We start from the raw sequence: 9,426 nt of genomic DNA on the forward strand, positions 1-9,426 counted from the left end.
TACACTGTGGGTATGTGATGCACTTCTTTAACCTTGTTGTGCAACATACTCTTGTTAAAGTAACATATTATGTGATGCACTTGATGATGTAGCTCCAGTGTGTGAGTGTGTGTGTGAGTGTGTGGAGCAGTTAACCAGACATGCCTGGACTCACTTTCATGCCACTGAGAGTGTGACAGCTGAGCTGTGTGTGTGCAGGCTGGTCATATATTCATGCTGGCGGTCAAGGAGGGCGCCTGGGAGAACTGGTGTTTGATTGAGGCGTGCCGCCAAGATCTGCTCCTTCCTGTTAGAGTACACTTCACTTCCTCTCACCCTGCCCTGAGCTCCTGCCTCACCATCTCACAATTTTTTTCCTTCTTCCTTATTTTTTCCTCCTCTTCTCGACTCTCTCTTGTCTACTGACTTCCTGTTCTTGTGTTGTCTTTTTTGTTGTCCTCACACTCACTTTATTTAGACTTTTCACTTTCTTTTTCTACTTCAGTCTTTTTTCTATCCTCCCACTGTTGTGCCCTCCCCCTTGTCTTGGTCAGTGTGTCTCGCTCTGCTCTCCCTCAGAGGACCACTTTTGTTTTAATAACTTGACAACCAGTTCATCATCCTCAGTAAAGCGTCTCCTCACCTCTCCCCATCACCCCCCTTTGTATTCAATCCTAAAGCAACTCCCATCCCCCCCTTCCTCTTCTTCGTCCTCCTCCTCAGCTGCTGTCCCTGAAGACAGAGCAGAGGCAGCCAGGCAGAACAGCCAGCCTGTTCCCATGTTCTCTGTGGCTGCAGTCACTTTCTTAAACCTCTATCACCATTGTTTACACTCTCATGAGCAAAAAATGTGATGCCGTTTTTTGTTTATTTTAATTTGTCAACCATCTGATTTTTTCTTTTCCTTCTTCTGACCTCTTGCCTTCTTATCTGTTCTTTCCACACTTCTTCTCTCCCTCCCTTCCTTTCCCTCTAGGCTTTAATACTTTGTCTTTGCATTTCTCTTCTGTCTTCTCCCATCCTGTAAAACTTGACTGCAGGCCAATCGTGTCTCTCGTCAATCCTTTGTCCCTTCTCAAATGTCCGCCCTTAGTTTCTACCATTAATAGTATGGTTCCTGAGCTTCCTCTATCTGTCTCTGTCTCCTTGCTTCCTCTCTGCTCAGCGTCAAACCAAATCCTCATCATCATCACCTTTCCTCACCCCTCTCTCGTACTGTTTTCATCAATGTCACATATAAGGTTCATGGTTTATACACTCACATGTGCACATTAGCAAGAATGTAGCAGCACACTGATGGCGAAGAATAACTGATTTAGAATTAAAACACCAATGATCATAATCATCATTTTAACAATGATCGGAGAATACTGTTCACTACTGTAACGATAATAAGCGCAATGTATGTCATGGATAAATAACATCATATTATAAATACTTTGATGAGGGTCATTAATCAATCACCTCACATACATTTATGAATCCAAACTCACTCGTACGCAACAGCCAGACACACACTTATACATCCATACAGCTGTCACACAATCAACTGCTGAATGATCAAATAACATGCGGCATACACAACTCACAGTTGAAAAGACGTGCAGATGGTCATGGTCAGGAGCTGCTGGGCAGGAAGAACCCATTCACACACATGTGGGGTTAAGTGCCTTGCCCAAGGACACAGTGGAGCTGGGAATCAAACCAACAAGGTTCGAGTTGAAAGACGACTCATTCTACCACTGTCACCCCAGGTGAGCATTCAGCAGAAAATCTCCTGAAAATGTTTAGTCGTGGACGTTGAGTGAATGTACCCTTATTCTGCCTCCTGCTTTTTCACCCTCTTTGCACTTTGAATGCTCTTTTCAAAAAACGTTTAGTGATCGTGTGGATATTCCTCCAACTGGATGATAAGGGATTTGATGCTAACAGTAGATTCTTAACCATAAGTGTGTGAGTTATACTTCTTCATACATCTACCTATGTGCATGTCACCATCATAATGTTTTGACAGCTTGTGGAGCTGATGAAGGCTGATGAAGGCTGATGAAGGCTGATTCAATTCAGTCAGTCAGTCATCATCTACCGCTTTATCCTCCACACGGTGCTGTGCCAATCTCAGCTACTTTGGGCGATAGGCGGGGTACACCCTGGACAGTTCGCCAGTCCATCGCAGGGCCACACACATAGAGACAAACAGCCATTCACTCTCACAATCACACCTATGGTCAATTTAGGGTGTCCAATTTACCTAATCCCCACGTTGCATGTTTTGGACTGTGGTTGGAAGCCGGAGAACCCGGAGAGAACCCACACACACACAGGGAGAACAAACTCCATGCAGAAAGGCCCTTGTTCCAACCGGGGTCACTACACCACCATGTGACCCTGATTCAATTCATTTCAATTTTATTTGTATAACGCCAATTCATAACATACATTATCTCAAGGCACTGTACATAGACAACATCGCCCCAACAGTTAACACAATGAGCAAACACTAGGCATCAGTGGAGAGAAAAACTCCCTCTTAACAGAAGAAGGAATCTCTGACAGAACCAGGCTCAGAGATGTGCAGTCATCTGCCTCGACCGGTTGGGGTGAAAGGAAAATGGGGGACAGAGGAGAGGTGGGGGACAGAAAGGGGGGAGAGAAGCTGCCATTTCCTATTTGGTTATAACTTTGACTGACGTGTGTCGTCAGCCAATCAAAATGTGATATCATAGTGACAGAACGCCCCAGGCCCAGCGATGTGTCTGGCGCTAGCCCCCGCTGTTGTCATCAGCGATGTTTGAACCTTTGGCGGGTTTTGAAGTAAACTATGATCACTGCATTAACACCACTGATCCATCATGTTTCTGATCTCCTTTGTGTGCACTTTTCACGGCGATCGTTTGGAGAAAAGAAGGAAATTATTTCAAGAGGAAGACCTACACCCAAGAGGTACATCATTTACCGTAGTTGGAGTGTTAATGATAAATTGATAACATTTTTTAGAAGTGGTGAGGACAAAACTGTTGATCATAAATAGTGCCATGGACGTGTTCCCCATGTAGCTGACGCCTATGCTTATGTGGAAGATTGTTTTTGTGTCATATAGTGGCTTGTGAAACTGCGGTTGCTGAGTGACATAACGGAAGATGTGGTGGTAATGATGCAGTAGCCTAGCAGTGGTGTGCGTGTCTATGGCGTTTTTTTTTTTGTTTTGTTTTTTACTGAAGGCCCTGTCTGAAACCCCACGATACGCTACTGCAGACACACAACAACTGTATCAAGTTACAAGTTTATACAGTCAATGATATCGACTTTTAATTATAGCACAATAATAATGGTGATGATATGTATGATATGGATAGCCTCGAAAACTGGATCTGGATCCTGCAACCTGCAAGATGAGAATACAGAAAGAGAGAGAGGGAAGGAAGGAAAGACACAAACTAGGATGAGAAAGAGACAAGGTTAATGACATATAAAAAGTCATATTCATACCCTGAGTGTGAGAGAGTGAATGTGCGTGCACCACAGGAAAATCCCCCAGCAGTCTAGTTCTATAGCAGCATAACTAAGAGATGGTCCAGGTTTCCCTGAACCAGCTCTAACTATAAGCTTTATCAAAAAGGAAAGATTTAAGTCTAATTTTAAATACAGAGAAAGTGTCCGCCTCCCGAACTATCATTGGGAGCTGGTTCCACAGGAGAGGAGGAGCCTGGTAACTGAAGGCTCTGCCTCCCATTCTACTCTTACAGACTCTGGGAACCACAAGTAAACCTGTATTTTGTGACCTAAGTGGTCTATTAGGGTGATAGGGTAAGACTAGGTCTTTCAGGTATGAAGGGGCCTGACCATTAAGTGCTTTGTACGTGAGGAGGAGGATTTTAAATTTAATTCTGAACTGTACTGATGAAGGCTGATGAAAGCGATTTCCTGCAGCTGAATTTAGGCACGATGATTCTCACATTTAAAGTGAGGAAAAGATGTTTTCTTCAAATCGTCTTGTCCTACTTCCAACCTGTCGTTACAGGGTGGATATACTCACGATGCTGACAAGCTGCTCACACAGTCAGTGGTTTGTATCCCGGTTGGGCCAAGAGCCTCTCTGTGTGTGCATGCGTATTTTCCAGGTGCTCTGGTTCCCTTCCTTCTTTTCTCAATCCATGCATTGCAGGTGTCTCACCTCCATGTTAATGGGAATTCTCAAAAAGAAAAGGAATCTTTGTATGGATGAGGTGAAAACACAAACCCACTGAACCATGAAGGAAGGTCCTGCCTATATTATCATGAAGATGTTGATGAATGATGATGCACATAGAGGGAATTCAATAGTTCTAAGGGTGTATTGATCCTGGGGTCATTTTGGGTAATGACAGTGGTGTTTCAGATGATAACGGTGATAATGGATAATATGATGGTGAGAGAGAGAGAGAAAGAGAGAGAGAGAAGAGTGGTGGCTGTCCTGGGTGCATCAGATGATGATGATGAGAAGAACTAATGGGGATCATAAAGGCTGCAGTGGTGATGATGATCACATACCAGCTCAGTGCTCTCCAAAGTGTTAGCCACAGCCCACTGGTGGAACTTCAAACTGGGCTTTCAAACTTCTACCATTCATCAAATTCATTCAAGCAAATATTATTTGTTCTGGGGAAAAGATCTTGAGTAAATGATTTCTCATTTTGTTTTTCACATTTTATACCAGGCTTCTCAGTAAACATGGTAATCACAATTTAACTCCAAAGCTCGTGTTAGGGTGAGGAAAGGGTTAGGGATAGGCCGGTATGTGTGTGTCAATCATGTGGAAAGGATTTGATTCAAGAAAATTATAGATATGTAGATCTATATATATATATATATTATTGGTTGTGTGTGTGTGTTTTAATAACAATGAATGCACACATCTCTGAGGACCAAAAGGGCCAAAATTAAATAAATAAATACACCATTAAATAATTCATTTAATGTGTCATTAAATAATTCATTTAATGTGTCATTAAATAATTCATTTAATGTGTCATTTATTAATTAAATGTGTCATGAAATAATTAAATGTGTCAATAAATAATTAAATGTGTCATTTATTAATTAAATGTGTCATGAAATAATTAAATGTGTCATTAATTGATTAAATGTGTCATTAAATAATTACATGTATTTAATAAATTGATTACACATTTAATAAATTAATGTCACATTTAATTATTTCATGGTCCGTGTTGCAGTGGATCATTAATTCATTTTATCTGTCAAACTCGCTCATCAAAGTCAGAGGGCGGGGCTAACACTGATCGAGTCTGATTCATTGCTTTGGTCTGAAATGGCATGGCTGCCATGTATCACAGTTTATCTCAGTTTAATCTTGTAAAAAAATTCAATTTTCCCTCTATTGACGTAAACAACATGAAGTGAGGAGAGAGAGAGACGGGCGGTGGCTCCTTCCCGACCCCGGACCTTCTCTCTCCCTCTGACCCGCCGGAATAGAACAGCACCCTCTCGGTGTCCCGAGTCCATCAAAATAGGCTATATAGCATGAATTAGAAAACAAAGAAATTCTTTATAAAATCAGATGTTCAGAAGCAGTGAGCACGCCACCCCTATATAGTCAGAATTATATGATATTTATATGATGGTATTTATATAATTTTGGTCAAAAATATAAATCTGAGCCTATGCCTCCGATACTGTAGCTGCCAAACTATATATAATACATGATATCTTAATACACAAACAACATTTTTTAATTCTAAACGACTAATTTCTCGCCTCAAATGATCTGAGCCAGCAGATCATTTCATCAGGACAGGCCGAGCGTCCGCTGAGGCGAAGCTGATCACCTCCGATACCGTCTCTGCCAAACATCATATCTTAATACACAATCAGGGACTCAGAAAAATATTTATTTCAGGTTTATATTTCTTTTCTCTGCTGCTATGCTGTGATACATGGCAGCCATGCCATTTCAGACCAAAACAATGAATCAGACTCGATCAGCGTTAGCCCCGCCCTCTGACTTTGATGGGCGAGTTTGACAGATAAAATAAATTAATGATCCACTGCAACATGGACCATGAAATAATTAAATGTGTCATGAAATAATTAAATGTATTATTAATTAATTAATGACACATTTAATGAATGATTTAATGGTGTATTTATTTATTTAATTTTGGCTCTACGGTCCTCCATACATAGCATGCACACGCAGCAACTATCTATACAATACATGTGTATGTATGTATGTGATATGGTCTTGTACACCCGCATGCATGTGTGTGTCCAACCCCCACCCACTCTTCTTAGCAAGGTCACATGTTGCCTGTGCTGGACTGGGATTGAAGGCTTGTTGCCACAGTGATAAGCCAGCCGGTAATATCTCTAAGCACAGCCAGGATTAATCTGTCGACAGATGGTTGGCTGCTCAACGTCACTTTGTGAAACACACACACACACACACGTGTCCCCCCCACCCACTCATCCACGTACCACACAAACACACACACCCACACAGGTCGATGCAGCTATCCTTTTAAGGACTTTTATTGACTTCCAATCATTTGGACAGTGTTGTCCTTAACCTTAACCATAGCCGGTTCATTCCTAACCTTAACCATAACATAATCAAGGTCAGGTTTTGTCTTGATTATGTTGCTGAATGAGATTACTGCTCCCGACAAGGTAAGTATTTATGCCAGAAATGGTAACACACACACACAGTCTGGTTTTCATGACTTCACATTACAGCAGAAGACTTACATTCATTTCCTCTAACCATAACGGTAACTACTACTGGCTTAACCATAACCATAACCTATCCACACAACATGTCTTCACCTTAAAATGTAATCATTTACATTATGGGGACTTGCTTTTTGTCCCCCATAAGAAACAGAAGTCCCCATAATGTGAGAGATTTAGGTCCCCACAACATGCCTGGAACACACACACACACACGCACACAGATGCACAAACACAGAGCACACACACACACACACACACACACAGCACACACAAACAAACATGCACACACACACACACACACATGCACACATGCACACACACACACACACACGCACACACACACAGATGCACACACACAGAGCACACACACACACACAGCACACACACACACACACACACAGATGCACACACACACACACGCACACACACACAGATGCACACACATGTTCGACATTCATGACATGAGGGGACATTGCATTGACTTACATTCATTTCCTGGAGACTTACTCTAACCCTAACCACAATTACTACTGGCCTAATCCTAACCCTAACCCTAAACCTAATCTCAATCTCAGCCTAACCTTAAAACATACCTTCACCTTAAAATGTATTAATTTACATTATGGGGACTTGCTTTTTGTCCCCACAAGGAAGACAAGTCCCCATAATGTGACTGTGTAAACAGGTTTAGGTCCCCACAACATTAGTAATACCTGGACACACATACACACGCACACACACACAGATGCATACACACACAAACACACACACACGCACACACACACAGATGCACACACACACACAGATGCACATACACACAGACAGGGCCGGCTCTTGGCATAGGCGATATAGGCGGTCGCCTAGAGCGCCATCTGCTGGAGGGGCGCCCCTCCAGCAAAAAAAAAAAAAAAATTTTTTTAAAACAATGAAAATAAAAATGATTTTCTATTCCCAGTCGCCCTCATTTGTGTGTTCTCTCTTGAAAAGAGCATCAACGGTGAAGTGTCTAGGCAGGTGTCATTTGATGATAGATGCTTTTCCTGCAAGGAAGTCCAGACGTGTACAATTTTAGTTGAAGTGAAAGACACGCTGGAAAGAGTTACCTGAAAGTTTGTTGTTGTTGGTTGCTGTAATTCAATACTTGAAAGTTGTGATTTTTTGCTGTTTGCTGTTGTTGTTCAAATTAAACATGTGTGATTGTTCATTTCAATCACACATGGGGGGGGCACCGGAGAGCAATCTCGCCTAGGGCACAAAATTAGGTAGAGCCGGCCCTGCACACAGAGCACACACACACACAGAATCATAAATCTGCAGACACAGGGCCAGTTCAGGCTTGATGTAACATTCAAGGTTTTATTCAGTCTTTACATACAGAACACCAGTCAGAACTATACAGTGAACCTTCAGTGAAGGTCCATCAGGTCCACCATCAAATCTGTGGTCCAAGATGAAGGTTATAAAGCATGAGCACGTGTGTGTGTCAGTTCCTCCATCTGTGCAGATTCTGTCAATATTGATCACCACGACAAGATGCCAAATGTTGGCTAAACTTGACATAACCCCCCCCCTCCTCTGACAGAACACTGTTCAGGGTTCAAAGCTTTCTCCTCAGCAGCCAGCTGGTTTACAGACATACTGGTGTAAACCGGTCTAAGCTAGTGAGTCGCTGCTGTTGAAGACCTGAAAAGTGGACGTTCAGAATTTCAGAATAACAACCTGAAGAAATAGCGCTCACATCCACACTCTCAGTGACGGTACTGGTGACAGAGGGAGTTGTCAATTGGTGGAAGATTTCTCAATGGGTCGGGTTCGGGTGGAGAACTCTAACTGATGGCTTAAATTCCATTCTGCATGTCTGGATCTGCCACTCAGCATGATAAACTAAGTCAAAATGACTGATATCATCACATATCACAGAGAGGTGGAGAGGTCACAGGAAGTCTGAGCGGCCTGTGGCAGGAGGAGGGACCAGTTTTAGACGATTGAGGCTGAACATCTGGATAAAAGGAGCTCTACTTCTCACAATGTTGCATTTCATTAAACACAGTGCAAAGCTTTTCATTTGGAACAAGACATCTAATTTTTGCTTTGAATGCAAAAATGATTCCCTAATTAATCACATTTCAGCATGATTCATCCCATGCAGAGTCATGTTTAAAGGCTTTGTTTAAACTATGGCTTTTTAGGTTGTCATAAAGAAGAAGCCCTTGAATTGGCTGCATACATGGGCGCTTCCAAACCCTCCACCAAGCATTGGATTGGCTACATACTGTGATTACTAAGTTATTCTCAAGTCCTTCTGGCAGCAGTCGTCATTGAGCTTTGTGTTCATGAGATAAACATTTCTGTTTCCTGAGGAATTAAACAGGATCTCACTGTTAGTGTGTTGAATGAGAATGACGTCATTGCCTGCTAAAGGCTTTTGTGGACATGTTAGTAACAGTTGAGGGCAATGCTACGGTCATACCACATATAAAGACCGTTTTTGTGCAATCTTTGTGTGCATTTGTGTCAACGCGGGCATCAAAAGCACCAAAGAGCTACAACTAACAAATACAACATTTCAAAACAAGACACAGTTCTTCTGTTTTTTTCCTGCGTAGATACAAACTGCTGGTGTTGTAGCTCCGGGTGTGAACCAACTGAATCTGGCTGCCGCACATGGACGCCAGTCAGAGAATCTAAATCAATCTAAAACTGATCAGTTTTTCC

This window comes from Solea senegalensis, linkage group LG8 (genome assembly GCF_019176455.1).
Source record: "Solea senegalensis isolate Sse05_10M linkage group LG8, IFAPA_SoseM_1, whole genome shotgun sequence".
NCBI lineage: Eukaryota > Metazoa > Chordata > Actinopteri > Pleuronectiformes > Soleidae > Solea > Solea senegalensis.